At 32.8% G+C, this 24,643-nt stretch overlaps 1 protein-coding gene across 2 annotated transcripts in view; it reads right to left on the bottom strand.

Annotated features, from left to right (window-relative positions):
• The window catches only part of sNPF-R (short neuropeptide F receptor), a 294,572-nt gene that overhangs the window by 150,069 nt on the left and 119,860 nt on the right, over nt 1–24,643 (bottom strand). For both annotated transcript variants that reach the window (XM_089633407.1, XM_089633408.1), the window contains exon 2: nt 17,415–17,473. The gene's annotated coding sequence lies outside the window, so the exon portion shown is untranslated. The remainder of the gene's footprint in view (nt 1–17,414; nt 17,474–24,643) is intronic.

Raw genomic sequence — 24,643 nt, forward strand, 5'->3', positions numbered from 1 at the left:
CATCTGTAATTATCTTTACAGCATTTGTCGCTGGAATAGTGATTGCAACCTAGCAGAAAAAATGCACACAATAAGGAATATCATTCACAAGCGATACGCAAAATACGGCGCGATTTGCTCAAGTGGAATTCTGGTATTTAAATGGTTAGGAGAAAACACGAACTGATAAAGATGTTCTTTTTAGTAAGTTAAATACAAACTAGATAAAGTCACACTACGTTAACAAATTTTGATTGTAACAATCAAGTTTTTAAAGTCAAACACTTCTTAAATCAAGTTCATTAAATTATCATGTCTAGATCTCACCTTTGCGAATAAAATACAAATTAGCCCGTTGTCCCACAGGTTGGTAAGCAATCACCATAAACCGAATGCTGCAAGACCCTGCGCAGAAAATTAAGTTTGCTATAGTAAGTAACTGTCTGCAGGGCAGTTTGGTAGATTTGGAAGCAAAGCAAAATAATAATGCCAGCCGCTCACGGCGGATCAATTTTACCCTTTTAATTGAAAATTACCCCTAAACGAATTTATATTTTTTACTTGTACTATCATGCAGAATTAACTCCCGAAGTTAGTACACTCTACTCCCGGACACCCTGTGTAATGGCTATTTCAAAATATTCAGCGTTCATTTCTGACCCGAACTAAAAGTACACACTTTTTACTTTTGGTCATAGATCATAGCATGCCATAGCGTGGCCTTCTTATGTTTAATTTGGAATTTTATCAATTTGGGAGGCGGGTTTCGGTACCGCCGCTCCCTGAACCATTTATTAGATAACCAGCACCTCTGTTATAGGTCACCCCAGTACTATTATTTAGCAGGGATGACCGGGTTCATCGGGTGAGGTGTGTTCAGGATACGCTTGCCCACCAGCTGCGTGGCGTTCCAGATCGAGAGAAACTGGTTTGAGTAGACCCTTTGACCTCCCAACTGGTCTCTCAATCCATCGCCTTGCGCCGAAGTGGGAGGGATATATTCATATGTCCGTCACTCCAAGACACACTGATCCCTAGATTCTTACCCAACCCTTATACCTCTTACCTTTACAAAACTTCCTCTCCTTCCTTTCATTAAAAAAGACCCTTCAAACAGCATCCACAAAAAAGTGAAACGTGCTATTAAGATTTTAATCGTTTTTAGTTTAATTTTCGTTGAGGTACGTATTATTGCACTTTATATAAGAATATTTTAAATTGGTACTTCTAACTAAACCCTTTTCAATATTCAATTAAACTTCCACGTTATAACAATGGCTTATGTAGTTCTAAAGTTTTATTTTACGTTACTAGATATTTCAAATGTTGGTTGCCTCATTACCTATCTATTACCCTTTATACCCATTTGTCAAAACTACCGATTTTGTTCAGTATTTCAGGATTAAAGAACTTTGCAGAATACTATTTGTAGCTCCGAAGTTTTAATTGAATGGTGCTTATTTTCACTAACTTGATCTAATTCCAGCGCCAGCGCTTTATTTGCCATCGAAACTGATTTATAAGCAAAAATAAATCACCACAAAATAGTATTCATTCATGACCACATCCGCCAGCGATTGTTATCTTGTAGGCGAATGTAAACAAAATATCCAGTTATAAACGCGTGAGTCAGATAATTTGAAATTCGATTAGATTTGTAATTTTTTCTCATTGCTCTAAGCTGAAACACATAAAAGCACCATTATCATTTTCAACTTCATTGGAGCTGTAAAATCAATTTTACACATAGATGGTCCAGTATGAAACTGCAACTGCAAAGAAGATTTGAGAAAATCAATATTTTGTTTTTGCGCTTGTCTAAATATTTGCGCAAAAATGTTGAATTTCAACATTTTCCACTGAAATATCTACATTTAAATGAAACGCACCGATACCATCGTTCGTTTTAAAAGAAATAATTCGAAACAGATTCGTATAAAAATGGGTACATCGAAATATTTGGATACAATTTATAGAAAAGGGTTTTCGGCTCTTAAAAAGTCAATCATTTTTATTGATTTTGTTGCTGTTTAAAATGGGGAAGAGCTCCTTTTGGCAAATCTTTTGACACCCATTTCGTAATTTATGGTTTTTCGGACTCGTTTCTAGTTAATATTGGGGCCATCGATATATGTTAATATTAATAAGTGTTCACATTAGGTAATTAATTACACTTAATTCAAATCTAAATATCAATGTACTTCTCCAGCTTCCTCTTCAGCTTACTTACTTTCGCTTCCCACTGTCTTCAGCATAAAAAAATATCCCAATTGGATTTACTATCTTCGGGCTGTTAGAGCTCTTGCACTTTATTCATATAAAAAAATTACCTCAAGCTAAGCAGAGCGCATAAAATTGTACTTTTCCGATATAGTTTATTGTCACATAACTTCCCTAACTTCCTCTTAGGTATTATGTTCACATTATTCTCTCAGTACATCCATCCTACGCACCTATGCCTGATATTTTAAGGTAATATGTATATGTGTCCTAAGTCGTTGCACAAGCAACAATTCCGCTTGTAATGATGTGAGCAGGGAGAATTTTATTATTTTCAGGCTAGTCGTAACCCAAAAAAACAGTATCTCCTTAAAAGTAAATAAATTAAAAGCTTCTCTTTCTTGTTTGGCACGTTTTTTAGGCGTACAAGAAATCATTCCTACTTCAATAAGTTAATTCCTTCCAGTTCCATGCCTCACTACCAAAGTCGAGGTAAATTACAAATTAATAAGATCGGACCCAACACCGATCCTTGAGAAACTCCCAGGTTGATTGTAATTTGTTACAATACTGAGCTTACTATTTTTGATAGATATTTGCTTTTTATCTTTTAGGTTTTCTTTGAATAATTCGAGAGCGACGGTTGGATGAGATGATTATTGTAACTGCATCGCATTGATTACTTATAAAATACAAGATGAATAATAATTAAACTGCTACCCTCGCTGTCTTTGGCACCAATTTAGTGGCGACCATTGCATTCAACCCGCATTGATATTAATTTCCTTTATTGTCCTTCTCAGCTCTGTCGTGTCGCGTGAGCTTAAACATACATAAACTCATCAACTACTTGCTCCGAGTGTTTTCATATCCCGTTATGCAAATAGTAAATAATCCTGCATATAAATTTCAATCATCAAACATAGACTGCTCAGATTTCTATACATATGAATTAACTACCATACACATGATATACAGATACAGTAGCATCATCAAAACTTCAGACTGTTATACGAGTATGCAGTAATATTTGGTCATACTCGCATTGGATAAATTATTTCTGTGTGATAAAATATATTGAGTATTTCATCGCTAAAACGTTCAGATAGTTCACGCAAGTAAAGTCAGATCCAATGAAGAGATATTGTGGTTATTTTGATATTACTAGTAATCTATATTAATAAAAAAGTAAATATTTGTTTAGTAAAATCAAATACTATTTGTTTTAAAACCACGAGCTTTTATAATTTTTAGAACCGAACGGTTTCGCTTTACTCAAGCATCTTCAGGTACAAATTATTATTAAACAAGAAGTACAAAGTGTGAGCTTATATACAATTTTTTTTTTTTAGAGGGTGACACCTTGATATAAATATAACAAACACAGAGAAAGCATACAATACATTTACACTAGTACAAAAGATATGGGAAAAACCAAAAGATAATTGTGTAGACTAACGGATTATAATAATATATCTGGAGAAACAAAGCATCAACTGACATGGTGATAAGGAGAACTTGGACATTTTTAAAGGGTTTATTGGAAACAAACCTAATATTGGACTACTTGATACGTGTAATTGATTATTGAGAATAGGTCACATGATTTCTACAATAATAAATATTTGTTTGTTTAAAATCTTAAATATCTGAAAGTTCTTCACAGATTGCTTTGAAATTATGACACAAAATTGCATTCGAATACGCATGTGTTTTTATATACCGATATAATGTCACCTGCTATAAATAAAAAAACATGATTTTTTTTTTAAAAAGCGCCATCTGTTGGACGTAAAAGCAACACGCGCTATTATTTCTCTATTTACAGAAAGCTACAGTTACGCGTGGCGGGGTAAAGCTAATATATAATTAATGGAGTTTAGTTTAGTTGATCTGATAAGCCATTTAAGTAATATACGTAAATGATTGCTATTATACATACCTACCTATGTTTGAAATAAACACGAGTAAGCCGTTTCAAGTGAAACAAATTTTACATTAATTATCTTAGATGGGTAATTTTTTTTTCATAATGAATTTTAAAACATTTATTTTAACATTTATGCTTTTTAATGACTGTTTTGTAAGTCCATCTTTACGTACTAACCTGCACATAAAAAATGTTCTTATAGTGTTTATTAGTATTTCAGGACGACTATAAAATCTTCTATAAATCCACGTTACCTACATTACCAAAATTATTATTTTATTTATTTATTAGTTTGCAAATAGAAGAAGGTAGAAAATTTCGAAGCTTTTTGGATTTTCGACAATTTTGCGTTCGGCGCCCGTGGTCGAAATATTGAATTTTTATTATAAACAAGTCACCAAAAAATCAAAACTACCGGATCTGGCGCAAGGTATCCTCCCTTTCAGGTGACTAGGTGGAATATAATGCAAAACGTCTCCAGCGATAACTCTAACAAGCTTGTATATACTTAGTAGCAAAATTGTTTATATTTTGTCGCGTTTGAAATTTTGGTTTGACAGATTTGATAGTGATTAGGTGGCAGACAGATGCAAAATCGTCGTAATATCAGGGCAATACGTCGACAAAATAATCAATACATGATAGCCTTATTCAGAAAAAATCAACACTTTTAAGTGGCAAAGAACGCTTTCTATTTATTGTACATACTATTTTTAAATACATCTATATGAAATTTACTTTAATTTTCGTGATTGAATGTATGAATAAATGCAAATCTTGAAAGTGGAAATTAAACCACTTCCCGACATTCGATCGAGCTGAAACTCGGCAAACCGACTCGTTCTCGATGACAATGCATTTTTTAAACTTTTTGGTAATCACGTACACACACGAGTGCATGTACGCATTTCTTTGAAATTGGATTACATTACAGCAGTTAATATGGAAAACAAAAGTCGATCCTACTCAATTAGCATTCAGCGATTTTGGTAGAGTTTTGGACTCCAATTGTGGGTAGGAAAGTTCAATCCTCAGTCAAAACAGTTTTAAAAGACATTTTGAAATAGATCTAAGTATAATGTTAAATGAAAGCCTACAATTTTGGGATTACTATTACCAGCTCTATTATTTATGATAGTCACACTTCTAAAATCATCTGTATGTTTGTTTACTCTCATTTACTGTATTTTAAATAAATAGTTTGTAATAGTAAATAGTTTTTAATAAAAAGTTTGAAAAGAGTTTTAGAATCACAAAACATTTAAAATGTTTAAATATTAATAATTTTTGAATTGAAAATTTCGAACAAGAGTTTGCCTATCATCTTATTTCCATCAATCATACTAAATAAGGACACAGGGGTTAGAATTCTTTACCAAATCATAATCAATGAATAACCAAATTAATTTATCGTTTAGTCCAAGGCTGCTCAACCCCAGGCCCGCGGGCCACAATGTGGCCCGCGAACGAATTATAAGTGGCCCGCGTGAACCATTTTCAAAAAACCCGCCAATCCGCCAATTTGAAAAAGTGTCGCGGGCCCGCGGTAAAACAAACAATGCCGCTTGCGCGCGGTCACCAGTCACCAGTGTTGCCAACGAAGGCGATTTATCGCTATTTAGGCTACTCAGAACGAGAATCAGCGACGAAAAAATCTAACCTGTTGAACTTACCTTCGGTTTTTGAAAAATTGTTGTGGGGAATCACATATGATGTTTTTGGGTGCGCGGAATTTTTTCTCAGCGAACATGGAAGTATTCAGTGGCCCGCCAGTGATTCAAAATCGTCAATTTCGCCCAACTGTTAAAAAGGTTAGGCAGCCTTGGTTTAGTCCCATTTTAGATATAATTCCAGTAAGCCACTCTGTTATTGCCGGAATTCCCGCAATTACCCCTCCTTTGTTAACCTCCCCCTCAAACACCTCAATTATATATTTTTGTTTACATGTTTTATATGTTTTTGTTTTTATTCTCTTTTCTCTTTTATTCTCTTCCTAAGGAATGGTGCTTCCAAAACCGGTAGAGTGTAATTAAAATTAAAGTGTTCTGAAACAAATTTATAAATTTTTATTGTAAAATAGTTTGTTTCTTCGATGTAACTGCAGTTAAAAACAATGTACTGTTTTTGAGAAAAAAAAACTGTTCTTTAGAATGCCGTACTTATATCACTTATATATAAAAAAATATGTTTCCCATGTGTCGTTGTCCTACACCACATGGAGAACATTTACTGATATAAAATAATAATCCTTTTAAAATAGGGACTGCAGGTCCTTAACAAATGAATTTGAAAGGAATCATGTTCTTGGCTTCGAAACACATGTTCATAAAAACTCATTAAATTTTCGCATTTTGTCATTATATATTAACTGGACAAACGCAGGTGGATGAACACGAGTTCAGATATATTCGGAAAGTATTGACATTTTATTGGGAAGCGGCCTGCTGTCCCGTTATTAACAGGAATTTCACAACTCTCATTTTTCTCCGTCCACAATTTAGAAAATGAAAAATATTCAATACAACGTACAAAAGTTAGAAAAAGCACGAAAGTGTTTCTGAATTTAAATTTAAAAATAAATTTGACATTATAAAACAAGTTCCTTCTTCATGAAGAGAGATAATTAGCTTTCGATTTTGCAGAATTTTATAATCGGTCTCGTAAAATGTTTGTTTTTCAAAAGTGGTTAAATTTAACACACACATGCCATTAAAATATATTGTGGTTTCATCTGGTATAACTTCTGACAAAAATGCAAACATTTGATAGATATTTATGAGTACGGTTGTTTTTTGAGAATTTCGTTATTTATGTGCAACTGGAAACTGGAATGATTTTAAATTAATTAAATCATGTAGGTGAACTTTTAATTGATTGTCTTATTTTATGAACTGGAGTATATTTGACCACAAAAGCCTTTATAGTGGTAAAATGGAGACCGCTGTTAATTGATTGAACGATTGTGAATTTGGTGTTGCCTGGAAATTAAAAACAAAAAGATTTTTATTTCACAAACGATGTGAATTATCACGAGGTCCAAACACTTATAAGTAAATTATTATATAATAAGGATTCAAAATGTTCAATGCACTCCCATTAAATGTTAAGGAAGCCAAAAGTCTGGTTAAGCAGTTTTTCGTGGGTTGTCTCAATGTTGTGAAGTACGAACATCATTAATAATAATTGGATGACTTGTATAGCGCCGTTTTCGTGCAAAATCACCTCAAAGGCGCTGTACAAATTTATAATACATTTCTGCAGTGATCTATGTTATCTATAATAGAATATTTTTAAAGTAATTTTAGATTAAATGTACACTAGATTAAAAGTGTAAAATTTTATAACTTGATAAAAAATACCTTTAAAAAAATCAGCTATTTCGCATTAACAAGAGAATTAAAAAGTAATTATAATGACTTTATAATTTATTCAAGGAATAGAACATACTACACCTTGGTGGGACCCAGACGCGATGCCAACCCAGCCACCGACCTGTCTATTACTTTGATTTTTTTGAACCACCATATATTTGTATATCAAAGCCGACGTGTTTCGGAACAACCGTTCCTTTCTCAGATCCGAATACTTACTAAAACAACATATTAATGGATGAACATATATTATTAATGAAAATAAAACAATATTTTTTGTTTAAAACTATGAATTTTTATTAATTTTAAGACCGACCTTTGTACCCTGACGATGCTCGAGTGAAGCGAAACCGGTCGGTCTTAAAATTAATAAAAATTCGTGGTTTTAAACAAAAATATTGTTTTATTTTCATTAAAATGTTAAACCACAAAGTGATTGCTTTCTACGAAAATATATATTATTAAGTTTTGAAGTTGGGTGGAGGCATGGCTAATGATAATCTATTACATTAGTGATAATCCCTATTCCCTTTACGGAGAAAATTGAGTATTGCTAATTTATTGAAAGTCTTTCCAAATTATTAATAATCCGGTTGAAAACGGGATTCCAGGCCTTTAATGACTAAATTAAGAGGCTTCCTGATATTTTTTTAAAATACATCATTAACTAAAAGTTTATCAGGAACCCTATTAGCTCAGTCGTTAAAGACTTGCAATCCCGCGTCCGGATTTGAAATGCTCAATTTTCTCTATGTTGCCATGCCTCCACTCCCACTTAATACCATAATATGTTCACCCATTATTTTGTAATTTTATGTAAGTATATAATTTACCCTGAGGAAAGAACGGTTGTTCTGAAACCGGTTGATATAAAATTATAGTAGTTTAAACAAAGTAATATTTTTACATTTATTTGTATTCTGTTATCTTCACAATATCAATTTTAATTTTTCATTTTAACATTTTTCACGAATGAGAGACAAACTAATTAAACTCTGTGTCTTTGAACCCGATTTCTGAATATTTACGAAAAATAAATAACTTTATTTAAGTAAGTATTATTGAGAAAGGAAACGTTTCCCAATATTGGTAGAAACATTTCACCCAGTGTTGGAATCGAATATGTTTCGGTTTAAATAAATGTATAAAAATCTGATGGCTTTTGGTACTTGAACTGACCTGGTTTTGACCGACCACATATTATGTAGGAACCGATAGGAACCCACGTACAGATGGGATCTGTAATTCATGAGCCATGTAATTCATTCTATATTGACAAATTATGGTACCTCTGGTCTAGAAACGGAGAATCCGGATTGATTTGAACATACACGAAATACACGTTTCGGTGGTCAAAGTAAATTTGAATGAGATTAATAGGGCTTAGTATTAGATATTTACCATGCTTTGTTGATAGAAGAGATGATTTGTAGCATAGGCAGAAATCAGATTGTCACAAAGATAAGGATTTTAATTTAGTTTTAATTAATAATTCAATTATTGTGAAATTATAACGTTTTACGATGTTTTATCACAGGTATGTATGTTCCTAAAAATATTATTATTCTTCCTTCTTTCTGTTGTAGTATCTGTGATAACTGGAATCTTTAATTTATGTTTTCAACACAAAGTTTAAAAAATATGTCAAAATTAAGTGCTATTTTTGGTGCATTATCTTCAACTGCATCGAAAAACAGAACTTACTTTTTAATGTTGATCATCAATAATTTCACCACAATTTTTTTAACAAGATTCCATTAGATGCATTTAAAATATGTAAATATAGTAAAACCATTTCAATTTTAAGAAATTTGCAGTTTCTTCAGCTATTAATCATAAGACAACCATTTTTTATGCTAATGAAATTGCAAAACAATCATAACTGTGAGGTCTCTGCAGAATTAAAATAGACGTAAACATAAACTGTATGACTATGTTGAGATTTTATACTCTAGGATACAAAGCGTGGCATGAAATGATTATATTTCCTGAAGCAATACTTGACTATTTTCATTGAATCAAAAATAAAATATTGTAAAAAAGATAATTATTAACTAATATAATCTCACTTTTGAAAGTTACTCAATGTAAATAATGAAAAAAAAATGTTTAAAAACATTATATTTGTTATAAATCTAATTTTCTGCAATAAGGGCAAATCAAGCAGCGTTAATGCGTTAGCGTTAACGTTTTTGCATTTTTTATTGATATGTTAGCAGTAACTTCATGTTTTAAAATGAAAATGAGTTGTATTTTGGGCATAATTAACTATTTCCCCGTCTATTTCCATACTGCACAGTTAATTTTTCTAAATCGCGAAAAGAACGGTGCCTAGTATGCTTCCTTGTGGAACTCCAATTGACACATTAAAGTACAACTATTGTAACAAAACGGAAAGAATTTAAACAAAATCATTTAGATATGGAAACATAAATTTTGTCTCTAACTAAAAACCTTAACGAACTTTTGTTAGTATTTTTTCTTTTTTAATTACCGACTTAAGTATGTTACTCGGACAACATTTATTTTAAAATAATCTTTAATTAAATCTATCTTTACCGTTTTTATCATTTACGATTGAAGTTAAATAAAACCAAAAGGTATTAGAGTTTCTGGCTAGTGATCATTTTTATATTTTTATTCAAAAATACCTACACATTGAATTCTCAAGATAATCTCTTTTCCAGTCTGAGTCATGGAAACTACGCAATTTTTATGGGAGCTAAAATTGGCAAGTTTTTATAATAAATCCGAAGTGGTTCGGGTTTGGACAATGGCCAACTAACAACATTCTTTGATAAGCTGAAGTAAAGTAAATTTGCAAAGGGAATAAACGAAAACCGTGAAAATATATGTTAGCAAAGAATACGAAAGTAATAAAGAATTTTATTTTATAATGAAAATTATGTAACTTTTTTTTTAAACTTTCTTTTTTAAACAGTGTAATTTCATTTGTATAAAATAATAGTTATTTATATTTTTAGTTTCAACATATGAATTTATCTCGCTGTTCTTACAACCGTAAGGGGTGTAATGGTCAGCAAAATTTCCTTCCAAGTTAGTTGATCGGGGTTCAATTCTCAGTCGTATCCAACAAACAAAATGACCCGGACCAGCCATTGGATGACATTTTTACATTTGATGTTCTGTGATTCACCTGTAACTCTTTTTTTAAAGTACGTAAGCTTTGATTAATTAAAAAAAAAAATTAGAGACACCCATGCCATTGTTTGCCCTGAAAAGCTTTGTTGTGTCCATTTATTTGCAAATTTGAAGAAAAATATCAGTACCAAAGTCGATTTAAGAAAGGAATTTGTTATTTTTACACAAACAAATAAATTTGCCTGGATTGATTACCCTTCCTTTTTCCAACATAATGCAAAGACACTATGCTAATATAAAAATCACAAAATAATAAAGCTAAGCTCAGTTAAGTTACAAACTAAGCACAGTAGGTATTAAAATTACCATTAAATTAAAAATTTTACTTCTAATAGTTCGCCACATTTTTTTGAAATTTGGAATCATTTTCCTCTTCTTTTATATTGACCGGTATTACTTGGAAGATCTTCAATGCTCTATGTACACAGAGAAAAATGAGTATTGCTAATTTATTGAGAATCTCTTATAATTTTTCGTAATGCGGTTAAAAATGGGATTGCAGGCCCAGAAAAATACGAGATGTATTATCACGATGTCGAAACAAGTGTTCATAAAAATACTAATGTTTTTACATTTCGTCATTATGCAGGATACAGGGTGTTCGAGGGTAAGGTGCACTAACTTCGGAGAGTGATTTTACATGATTTTAGAGGCAGAAAAGACAATTAACTTTTAGAAATTTCAATGTTTTAAAGTGGTTTTTTAAGTAAACAAAGTTGAATTGTTTGTATGGGAAAATAAATATTTTTTTATGGAAAAAATATATAAGTGTGGGAAAAAAAAGTTAGAATTTCGAAAAAAGTAATTTTTCATTTTTACTTCTACCATCATGTACCTGCCGAAGTTAGTGCACTTACCCGCGGCCACCTTCTTTTATTTTCTGAGCAAATGCAGGTGCATGAACACATGTTCAGAAATATTAGGAAATTATTAAAAGTTTATCAGGAAACAGCCTGCAATCCCGTTTTTAACCGGATTACCAATAAATTAAAGAGATTCTCAATAAATTAACAATACTCATTTGTCTTTGTGTACTAATGAGTTCTGTAAATTATTTTATGTGTGTTTGACTTCTTTCGAAAGGGAAGTTTTTTATCTTCTTGTAGAGTTATTATGTTTGTGTTGATGTTTATTGAGTTTTTACATAAATTCTGAATTGTTTTGGCCTCTAAATTTTTTGAAAAGAAAGATATTTCATGTAAGTACACGATTTGTGTGAAAGGCGATACATTTATTTCCATTAACATTTTTTTTAGTTCTGTTTTTTTTTGTTTCATCTTAAAATCATTCTCTTGCTTTTGTTTCGCAAAACTGTATGTCTTCTAATCATTTGTTCTGCCGAGAACAAAATTCTGCGACAATAATTAGCATCAGGAATAATTATGGCATTATATACAGTTTTTTATACTTAAAGGTTAATTGCGACTAATTGAAATATGACGTATAGTACATTGCGTATAATACATATGTACATGCATTATTTTTTGATTGATTAAAGAATGAGGTCCTGTTTACATGGTTCAAAGTCTATATTTTGATATGGCGTCGCGCGTTCTCTGCTTCGATACAAATTGTTAATTGATTAATCGGTAAAATGAGATTACCAGCGGGCTGGAAAAAAAATGGAGTCGATTAGTTACTATTTTAAGCCAAACACATTACCGTTATACTTGTCACTTGATAATTTGTTCAAAAGCTTAAGCGGGCCTAGCACCGGGGTTTAAGGGAGAACATTAATCTGTAAAAAAATTGAATGGGGTTGATTGGCGCGTGGATGACTATGTTAAATTTAAATATCGTTGAAACACCTAGCCCTTAGTGTTTTCCTCAGACAAACGTTTGGATGCAAATATGAAAAGTAGAAAACGATCAATTAAGACGAGACAATATTCTAAAATAAAGTCAGATTCTTAACGACGTAAGTGAAGCAGCCGTGTCGAAAGACATGCGATGCGCGGCCCTGGTGTATTGGACCGACCTGCGGTTGAATTTGTCTTATCAAATCTCTAAAACAAAATGGTAATCTTAATTCACATAAGTGATGAAATTGTTTAACACAACATTCGGTGCGCGGCCCGGCGTAATGGTCGTACCTACAGTTGAATTTGCCCAAGCAGACCTAGAAAATCGATCTTATTATTTTTATTTCATTTTATTTCATTTTATTAACGCCTAGAAGGCTTTTACATATACATGTTATGGGTTTTGTTGTTCAGTAGCATTATAAAATATTTTAATTACATAGCATAATAAATTGAGTATGAACTTACATAACAATGTGTAGGAATTAATTATGAAATATGAAATTATTTCCGATGAATTTATTACTAAAATCTAAAACATTTCTAAAGGGATCCCTCGGAAAGTTACTAATTCATCGTCTAGAAAAATATAATATACTGCTCAACCCATATTTCCGGTTAAAATTTTTCAACCGTTTTACTTAAAATATATAATGATAAGGTCCTGTTTTTATTAATTCTTAATATAAATAATTTACATCCGTAGGGATCCCTCTAAAAACATTTGTGAATTTAATGAAACATTTATTAGAAATAATTAAGTTAACACTAATGCTGCCAATAACTCATCAATTACACGCACCACCGCTACAAAAAATATAACACTTGCAAACATCCAAAACTATGTTATTAAATTTTAAGACGTGATACAAATTATTTTCAAATTTATTACACTTAATTTTGCATTAAACTTTTATTAATAGTCAATAACAATTCGTCAGCACGCAAAATTTGTTTTCATCTCTACATACTCTTCCTTCCTATTTATTATTTTTGTTTTTTATTATTAATGCCTACACTCATTATTTAAGATTAAGAACTATTCTCGTCCCAGACGAAATTACTAAGATATTGTATGGATGAACGTAATAAGTATCTTAACTTTTTAAAATTTAATGGTTTCATGATAACTCAACACAGTGACAATTCAACACACTTTTAAAAAGTGATATAAAGTCATTAGACACGATGATTTTTTTAAAACTAACCTAACATTACCTAACCTAATCTATTTAAACCAGTTAATAAAGTTTTTATTTCATCACTTTCCATGACTTTAAATAACTTTTTAAAGATGTGATGAATTATCATAGTGATGATTTATCCGGTCACCAAATTTAATATACCTGCCTAGTGTAAATGACTAAATAAATAAAATAATAATGCATCCTCTTGAAGTGGGACAAAATTAGCACTAACTGTTCGTATTATGCGTAAGACGAAAATTGTGTTTTAATGTCACAAAAAACATGTAATAAAAAAGATATTTGGCCTCAGGGGTAAAACGTAGGTAGATCATTAAGTATAAATTGGCAGACTTCAAGTTGTAAGTCAAAATAACGGCGCTTAGATTTTACCTAAATTAAAATAATCAGGGATCGTCATTTTAGGAATTCGTTTACCTGCACTGAACATAGTATGTAAAAATCGCAAAAACTTTGGAAAAGACGACACAATATTAATTTTTATAAGCGTCCCTAGGTCCCAACGGTTTCGATTTCCGCCATACTGCGAAAACATAATATACAAGATGTATTAATTATCTTTCCACAAATAAACGCTGCCAACTTTGGGAGTTGTGATTATAAACAGCTGTTATAAAACATATTGATAGCTTCACTAATATAAATCCGGTTAAAAATCGTGAAATTTTGACCACCATTTACAAAAACGACTCAGATATCTCCCAACCCACATTTTTCTCTCCTCTTCTCCTTCCTATACTCAAACTTTGTGATTCAATTATCTCACTATCTCTTAGTATTCGGGAGTAATGTGCGATAATCACCTATCACTTACTGTTGCATGCGTTGTCTTGTAACGATGCTCAAATAGTTTCATATAATCATTACGTTACTTCACACTTATCCTACACATTGTATTTGGGCGCGATCCAAATTCGATAAATCGATCAAAAGAAAAATGAATCCGGATAAAATGTGGCGCCATAAATATTGCACAAAAACGGTTACGCTCCCCTTTTCTCGCTAAATGAATTACAAAGCTTTAAAAATAAACGCGAAAGAGCTGTAATTGTAGAATTTATCTATTTTGTGGGTGGGCAAAGCTCTTAACAGCTTCTTGTTTACTCTCGGCTGGGATTGTTCGAGAATTCGAGTGGCTAACTATTTCAGGAGTTTTTCAAAAGCTTCCCGGTTTCTTTAAAAAGCGATCCGGGAATAGAGACCGCTACCATGATGTAATCAGGCTCAAGTACACAAAAAACTGACGACTGTCGATTTTATTTAAAACCAGCTTGTTCTAGTTTTTACCCAAAGCTCTCGGATGGTTAATTCAAGGTTAAAGATATTTAATCTTCAAGAACTTTTTTCAGTTCATGGCGTTAATTTCGTTTTGAATATTGACATTTACCCTTCTAAAACGAGGCGTCACGTCATGCATCGTATTTCTTCCATAAGAAAAAAGAATCCACCTTTCTTTTCTATCAGGCTTCCTTTTTTCTATTTCACTTAATGTCACTCAAAATAACGACAGAAGAAAATATTGTCTTTTACGATGGCTCACCGTTTAAAATTGAATGGTTTGAATTTTTTGTACTATTAATTCTGAGAATTGAAGACATCACGCACAAAAAATGTTTTTCTAATTTTCTCTTACTTAATGAATCAAACCCAAAATTTCCTCAGAGATCATAATATTTGTAAAACTTAATTATAAGCCACATATTTTATGTAACATTTTTTTATATTGTAAATAATGTGTTATACAATTATTAGTCTAAATTTATTTTAAACTTTCTTCAGGCATGTAGGTATCTTAATAAAGAAATATAACGGGTAAAAAAATAAAAACAAAACACTACGCTTTCACTTTAAAAACTTTAATTAACCAATAAAATGGCCACCATCTTGAAGCGGAGACGGAACGTACAAAAAATACAGATAGTCGAAATCCAAAACGGTCGAGTTAAAAAAGACTGTCCTGCAATCAGTTATTTATATAAACATGTTTAGGAAGGAAAACTTTCCTGGGTTACGATAACCTGACAATATTTGAATTCATCCTAATTTCGTCATCACAAGACGAAAATGTTGTGAATGTGACAGCTTGTTAAAATAAATAGTAAATCAGGCACAATTTCGAAAAAACCTTACAACAACTAAAAGTTATTCAAATATTTTTCGTTTTATTTCCTATTGTAATATTTTATTAATGTCAATAATTCAAAATGGGGCAGCATCTACACTCATTAACTTGCCTTTGAGAATGTTAATGCCATCATCGAACCAGTTTATTAATGGCGGTGTACCTGTGCTCCTACTGCCTTTATTGCTTTGTTTATACGAAATGATAAATATTCTATGACTCTATTAGTGACTCGGGAAATATATACCTACCAATGAATTGAGTAGAAACCATTACTAAATAAGTTCTCATTTTGTTATTCGATGCATTCCTGAGAAATTTTTTTACACAGGAAAAGTACTCGTAGATCGTCTAAATCAGAGGTTCCCAAAGTGGTCTATATGGACCCCCAGGGGTCGATATCAGCTTGCTGGGGGTCTATATCAGCCAGAAAAAAATTTGGGGGTCCACGAGATTCACGAGCGGACCCCCATTTACCTCAACTCAATATTTAGGAGTTCCGTAAATGACACAATACACCTAACACAAATAACACAGTTTACAATACTAATAATAGACTGAGAAATTACTTATTTGATATTTGTATGTTTATATATTGGAAAGTTGTTTATTGAGGTATATAAATAGAATCTACGTTCCTTTTCTCATCAGAATTAATATTTTGAACCAAAACAGGGTAATAATGACGTTCAACATTTAAATGTACTTCACACAGACTTCAAAACTAAGTTTGAGGACATTTTGACTGTGGAAATGGAATGTTGAAGAATCGGATATCATATGACAAAAAAAATTGATCGGAATAAGCGCTAACAGAGAACTTAAGGGGCCGTTCTGTAGGGCCAGCTACAGAAAGAAATTTCCGTTGCTTATCCTGCTCCATTTTCATTTGGTGTAATACCTCACAAGGGCCCCCCTGTCTGCACAATGCAAAAACAGAGCAACTATACCGCCACTCGGTTGTTGGGCAGGCAAGGGAAGGGATTTTTTTTACGAAAAAAATAAATGATTATCACATGGCAAGTTAATAGTTTTAGGAAAATTCAATATTCGGCAGGCAGGGGGTCTACGGAAAAAATAAATTTGGCAAGTGGTCTACGGGGCAAAAAAGTTTGGGAACCTCTGGTCTAAATGGACAAATTACTAATTCGTAACTTCCTCTGGACAATCAAAATGTACGATCTTTATAAAAGATGTGTATAAATAATTATTAATTTATCATTTTGTTATATTTTAATAGTAAACTAATGTTTATAGGCAACGTTTTTATGCATAATACAAAGGATAATTAATTACTAGAAGCAATAATTATTAGCCTGAAACACCAACATCATTGGAAAAATCTTCCGAGAAAAAATAATTGCCGCCGACAGGAATTCAATGCGGAGAATATTTAAAATCTCATAAGTTGTAATTGTTGATTGAAAAACACTATTATATATTGAATTATTTGGCGGGTTTATAATAAGACGATGTAGCGTAATTGTAGAGCAGCTGACAGGTAATCAGAAGGCTGCGGGTTCCATTTCCTTCAGCGGCATTTTTAAATTTGTATTGTAGTTTCAGGCTATTAATATTGCTAGTAATAAACTGGAAATTTGAAAAATGTTAAATTATTTTTACCTTATTTCGTGTTTCGTTTGGAAATTTCGTTGAATCTGTATTTGACGAATTGAGTTAGGCTGAAACAAAAAGAAAATAGTGTTATTATTTTTTTTAAGTTGTTTTATTAATAATATATCCTGATAGTGAATATTACGGTAGGAACATACTTTATTTCTAAAAATATCACGCTCAGTTCAAAGACATTCTCATTTCCATATTAGCTTTCTGGCGTTAAAATGTTTTCTCTCGTCATTAAAAGTTGTCAGTTACTTATTTATAATAACATATATAATAAACCATTATACTAATTAGTTAATAATTTATGAGTGTTGTGTCTCCGGGGTTTTCTCACAAACTTTCTTATTCAATAGAACTCCGGCTTCAATAAAACATTTTTTTTATTGAAGCCGGAATTTTAATGTGATAGATTGACAATGGGCTCTATGACTATGGGCCCTATGACAAGGCGGAAGGAAGAATATGGACCCCAACCTTGAGGTTCCAACCTTATTTATTATCAACTTGTTATCTACAATAGTCAACAGCTAACGCCATCTATGGGTAACCTATTAGATTAATCTTGTGCCATCTATGGTTGAGCTTATACACTAATGTCAGTGATAGCACAAAAAGTTATTCATTTAATCTGTGTTTCTTTTCCCAGTTCAAGAATCGGGATTTTTTTATTTCTAGCTGTCATCTGTTATCCGTCCCACATGTCCGGCATGGTGCCCTTTTAGTTGGGAGATCGTGACAGTAATGTTGACTATCTGTCTTGCTTATATGCCACTCGTTAGTTTTTCTGTCTCATAAAGAACATCTGGACTCTATCCTGACCATTAGAAGCTATTAAACTTTGAATTATCTTATCAACAATTTCAAATTCACTTTGTGGAGTCATTTTAAATTTAAGTAAGTTCAATAATTTTGAATACACCATTATTTAATCTAAAGAATTGACATATTTGAAAACAAAACCAATGGTTTATTCGTCAGCATAAACTTATAATGAAAATTAGCGAGAAAAGAAAAGGAGTATTCAAAAATTATATAATTTTCGTTATACTTTTATCCTGACGAAGAAACCATTGGTTTTGTTTTCAATCATGTCGGTTCTTTTGATTAAACGTTAGTGCATACAAAGTTTTATTTATTTAATTTAAATTGACGTTATGTATTTTTTTAGTAGCTTCTCTAAATTACGAAACAGATTGTTTGCAACGAACTCAACAGTTATAGCATTCATAAATTCGAACATCTTTTATCTTGAGTGGTTCTGGTCAACTCAACAATTCAGGTCGCATCATCATCACCTTCGTGATTTTTTGAGCTTTTAAGCCTTGTTCGAAACATTGATTGATCAACATTGAATAATGTTGAATGTTCAGTTACAATTTGAAAGGCGCGTATAGGTACCGCCATCCCGTTTTTTAGATAACCAACATCCATGCCATAGATCATCCCAAGTGGTTCGCTACATTTGGTGACTTTGCAGGGGCGCTCGGGTTCATGGGGTGATATTTCTTTGGTCTCGGTCAAATCGGGAGAGACTGATTGAGGGAGACCTTTTGACCTCTTCAGCTGGACTCTCTTTCCACCCATTGCCTTGCACTGCAGTGAAAGGGATGGATTAATACGTCCGCCACTCCTGGACACATTGACCCCAGATTCCTACACAAACCTCATAAATTTTTCTTTCCCAGAATTTTCTCCTTCCTTTCCCTAAAAAAACCCTCCACACAGCATCCCCAAATATGCACCACACAGGCCTCTTGCGTGGTGTCAATGTAAAAAAAAGAACAAAATACTTTTTTTCGATATATTAGTAGGTATCTAAGGCAATATTGATAGTACTATTTTTCAAAAATTATTATTCTCCTGGCTTGTCTGATATTAACATTTATTATATTTTAATTAATAAAGATAGTGATTTAGTATTTTTTATGCAATTTAAAAATTCATGAAATAATATTTTGTTTCAAATTATGGTACTTTAGAGGAAATTAAGAAACCATCAACAAGATGAAAATTGGCCATTAAATTGATAAATTAAATATATCTGTTTTGTTGCCTAGAAATAAAGTTATGGGCTTCATTAAGTGGGTAATTGGATTCATTATTTTTATTCTAGACGCTATTTATATCCTTTTCAAAAGCTTTTCACGTATCATTTATAAAAACTAATCCGTTCTTGATTTTTTACATCCTTTATAAGCTATTAGTGTATTTTTAATTGAGACATAAAAAATCTGTTTTTCTCTCGACTCCTTTGTTTAAGAATTTACAAAATTTCTCTCTTAGTGTGTATTGCCTTGCTCAATTAATTTTGTTGTTGGCAGTACGGTAGTTTGTGAGTTTGAAGAGGGGATGAGGAAGAGGAGGGATTTGTAAAATACCTAGGTACTTGTCTATTCAAGCATTGTCACTAAAGGCGGTTGCAATGTTAAGAAATAACAGAATGATGATATTTCATCAAGGCGATAGTATTAGTAATTTCCACCATGCATTTATGAGTAAGAGTCCCAACTGCTCCCGTCCGTCTGAAGCCAGTGAGATTGTGGAATTCCCAAGTGAAGTACGTAATGAGGCTGAAGGTAGTGGGGAGAAGAAGGAGAAGGGGAAGAGTGAAGTTAGAAAGAACCTAGCTATTCAGATCTGGTCACTAAACATGGTTAGAGCCATTTCGTTTTAAACCTGGTTTCGAATGGTGGTTTTATAAATTTTCGCCAAAAACGAGCTGTCAGAAATGTTCTTAGTCTTCCATGGGACACACATGTCAAGGACATCTACTTAATTTCCGGTATCCTTCCAATCACAGTCTTTCCCATACATGAAATCACGACCAACATCCTACAAATTACCCAACAATCAACCCACACTAACATCAAGCTACTTGACAATCAAGACATCCTCAACCACAATACTCGGAATAACAATAAAATTCGAATTCCTCTAACACAGCGTTTCCCAATTTTTTTTCGCCCCGGAACCCTTATCGATCATACTTTTCTAGGCGGAACCCTATTTTTATAAGAAAAAGATAAACTTGTAGTTTGAATACTTTCATGTTTACCATGAAAAGAAAGATCAAAAGTTTTGTGTAAAACTTAATTTAATGTGAAGAGTGATATCTTTTTACATTTTTTGTTAAAATAGCATTGACATCAGGCTTTATGTCAGACAGCTGAATACGAAGATCTGGAGCTGCATCCAGTCTGTTTCTGTATTTGTTTTTTGTGTAATCGTAAGCCAAAAAACCAGTTTCACATCGGTAAGTGGTCACAAACGGTAACAAAACTGTGATAGCCTTCTCGACGACTTCTGGATATTCGTTTTTAAGTCCAATCCAAAAATCATCCAGATTAGTTTTTTCTGAATTATACTTTTATTGTAAGAAAGAAGAACACATGATATCAATCAAAGCCTCGTTCTCTGTTGTTGTAAGAGTCGACGGTGTCCTGTGAACTAGGAATAGATTCCGTACCCAGTCAATGTCCTGCAGGTTTTTTTCAGGAAAATACTCTTCCAGAGATTTGTTGAGGGCCATCAAATGTTCGTAAATGCATTTTTAAACATCTGAGGTTACTTGCAACTCATTTTTTTCCAGAAACTCGTTTAAAAGAGTAAAACATTGGCACTGTTTCTGTTCAACACATTCTATCCAGAAGACAAGTTTCTTTCTAAGAGAAGAGATTTTGTCGTTTACTGTAAAAGTATTTGTGTTTCTTCCTTTCAATTACTTGCAAATTACATTCAGTTTATCAAATATGTAATCCAAATACGCCAGTTTCATTAGCCATTGCTCGTCGTGCAATAGTTGAACAAGACCACTCAAAGATGAAGAAAGCGATTCTTTGGAAAAAAATACCACTAGTTCGTTGCGCAATTCAAACAATCTTGATAATACTTTTCCTTTTGGAAAGCCATCTTATTTCCGTGTGAAGAAGAAGTGATTGATGCTGACTTCCTATATCTTCACACACTTTGTTAAAAAGTCTCAATTGGAGCGGACGTGATTTAACGTAATTCACAATTTGTACGGCTTGATCGAGAACTTTCTTTACCTCGTGTGGTATTTTTTTTACGACAAGGGCATGTCGATGTAAGACGCAGTGACTGCTGCTGCATTTAGGTGCAACATTCTTAATTCTTGTTACAGTACCTTTTATTTTGCCAGTCAAAGCGGCAGCTCCATCGCTACATACATCGACACATTTGTTCCAATGAATGTTATGTACATTAATGTAATTATCCATGACTTTGAAAATTTCTTCTCCAGTGGTGTTGGTCTCCAAAGGAGCATAAATAAACAAATCCTCTTCAATAGATCCACTATCTTACGAAAAAAAGCAGTATTGATAGTCCAGCGACATCTGTACTTTCGTCGAGTTGCATTGCAAACATTTCACTACTTTTCAATCTACAAATCAATTCATTTTCAATGTGGTCAGATATTTTATGGATTCGATCAGATATGACATTATTGGAACTCTGAACTACTGCAACTTTCTTCGCTGCGTCTTCGCCAAGTACACACCTGACAATTTCTGTCATACAGGGATTTATTAAAGTCTCTGCAATCGTGCGTGGTTTGCCAGCACGAGCAATCCTGTAACATAACAGGAATGATGCTTCGGTGGCATTCTCGTTATCAGTTCTAACATATGTATGTAAAGCATCTACACTGGTTTTATGTGCATCTTTGTATCTTTTAAAAAAGTCTAAGCTTTTGCCTTTTAATTGCGGGTGGTATTAAGATGTCGTTTTAGCTTTACAGGTGCCAGAGAGCTATTACATATAATTTTGTTGCATATAACGCATTGACCATCCGGATTCTCAAGCATTCCTACAGAAATAAATCCAAAGGACAAGTAAGATTCGTCATATTTTCTCTTTTTTGAAGTAGTGTTGTCCTGAGATTGAGCAGCCCTTTTAGTCGTTGGTGTATTTTGTCTATCCTGCTCAGGACAATATCCTTCAGTATTTACGATATCCTGGAATGAAATAAAAAAACATTAGTAATGTGACGGCAAGATGCAGTTTGGTGTTGGCTAAAATGAACAGTCCCACCCCAAATCTTCCTTTGGCACAGTCTGGAATTTGACCCCTTTTTCGGGCGTGATTCATTTATATCAAAATTAGATGGCATTTGCTGTTTAAAAGGATAGAGTCGAACACCCATGCGTCAGTTATACTACATTAAAGTAATTTGTCAGGGTTGTCACGGTTGTCACCTATCAAAATATGTTCATGAACTGAGCCTAAATGATTACTATTGCTAGGTAAGTATAATTTACCTACGGATAAATCAACAGCTTCTTCTGAAATACTTTCATTATTTGCTGACGATGAACTTGATGAAGCACTTATGCCACTTTGTAAGCGCCCTGTTTTGAGCCAGTTATCCATTTTTTAATAAAGGCTGAAATAAAAAAATAACATGAATATGAATAAATCGTTTTAATTTGTTTTGGCACTATCTGCAATTGGTAAAAAATAAAAAAAAATACTTACCTAAAACGGATATCGTAAGTACAAGATTATAAGAACAGGAATAACAATATCACTGGAATGTCACCTTTGTAAGTTCACACGAATTATAAAATAACGAGAACACACACGTTCTCTCATGTCACAGTCTTGCGGCGGGCGATACGGGTCGCGGGTGGCGAGAGGAGGCGACGGCGGTCGAGCGCGCTGGATCTAGCTCCCGTGCGCATTCTTTTTTTTGTTAAATACATACGTTAAATCCGGACGGAACGCGGAACCCTTGTGATGCTTCTACGGAACCCCAGGGTTTCGCGGAACACCTTTTGGGAAACGCTGCTCTAACACACAATACGAAATATGAAATAAAATCTCTTAACTATATTGCCTGTACTATCGCCAGTACCTTCTTCCAAATTCCTGCCTTTGCTCTGTGCTTATGTGTGTATACCTGTCTGTTTCCTTTTTTGTTTCTTTTTGTTTGTTCCACTTAACTCCCCTTTTTCTATCTGTGCACTGTTTTGTATGTGACACCTATAATTATGATATTTGTCTATTTTTGTACTTTTTCGTATGTTAAATTAATGCAAAATTGTACCTATTAACTCCCACCTATGTATTGTAAGTTCCTCTCGTCCTACAATGAGTTTTGTAACTCATCGGGATTGCTCTAGCAAGAAATAAAAATAATAATAATGAAAGTGTCACTCTGGAACGTGCTGCAAATATACCGTACCTACAATACTGCAAATACATTTAATAAAAAGATAATATACATGATATTTTGTCTTAGTATGACATCTTCAATTAGCAGCAGAATAAGCTCCATAAAATAAATGTTTTTCTTAATTTGACGATTTCCAAAAATGAATAAATTGTGAACACAAATTCAAATAAAATTTACAAGTCGGGATTTGAACCCGCAACCTCCGAATTTCTAGCGAAGATCGTAACCACTCAATCATGGAACGTGGTAGGGTAAGAATAATTTTTGTAATAATACTTTATTTTACTGATATTTTGTTCACGTCCGTAATAAAGGATTATTAGGCATTATTAAATGTTGTGTAGCAACAGACCACCGCTAATAGAAAGAAACGAAAATTCTCTCCTTCGTATAAATCTTAGTTCGGTGAGGCAGTATGAAAATTGACTATTGTGCTAAAATTCAGGTCACATCCTGAAATATCACAACAACCCGTCAATAATCAATATTGAAACTACCTGTAATGAATACCTTCGCTTTATCATTTTACGATCAAGCAATGATAAAGGACACACTAGGAGAGCTCTGTCGTATTTGGGATCGATGGTTTTAAGTTCTCCAGGTATGACAGTTAACATTTTTTATAACATGACAAATAACGAACAAATGCTTTTTTTCAATGCTGTTCAGGTTTAATTTTGTGTCATTATACGTTATATCCCGAAGATAGTAAAAAAATAATTAAATAACTAATATTTCCTTTTGGAATCGAAAACTTATAAATAATGGGAGGTAATCTAGAAAGCTCGAAAAGTAGGTGGCGCTAGTAGTTGGCAGTGACACGACATGAAAGCTGTGTGATACGATTAAAACGTTATGCTTTCAAGGATTTAAGGGCATTTAAAAAAATGGTTAATGATAATGGTAGTTGGAGCGCCTAGGTGTTAAACATAAATTGGGAAATGGAAATAGAAAAGTGTTTGGGAAAAGGATGACTAAAAGTTGTTTCTAACCCCAACTTATTTCAGATTGTTTTCTTTACATATACTTTTAA

Source organism: Hesperophylax consimilis, chromosome 7 (assembly GCF_061612785.1).
Source record: "Hesperophylax consimilis isolate HC1 chromosome 7, BYU_Hcon_1.0, whole genome shotgun sequence".
Taxonomy (NCBI): domain Eukaryota; kingdom Metazoa; phylum Arthropoda; class Insecta; order Trichoptera; family Limnephilidae; genus Hesperophylax; species Hesperophylax consimilis.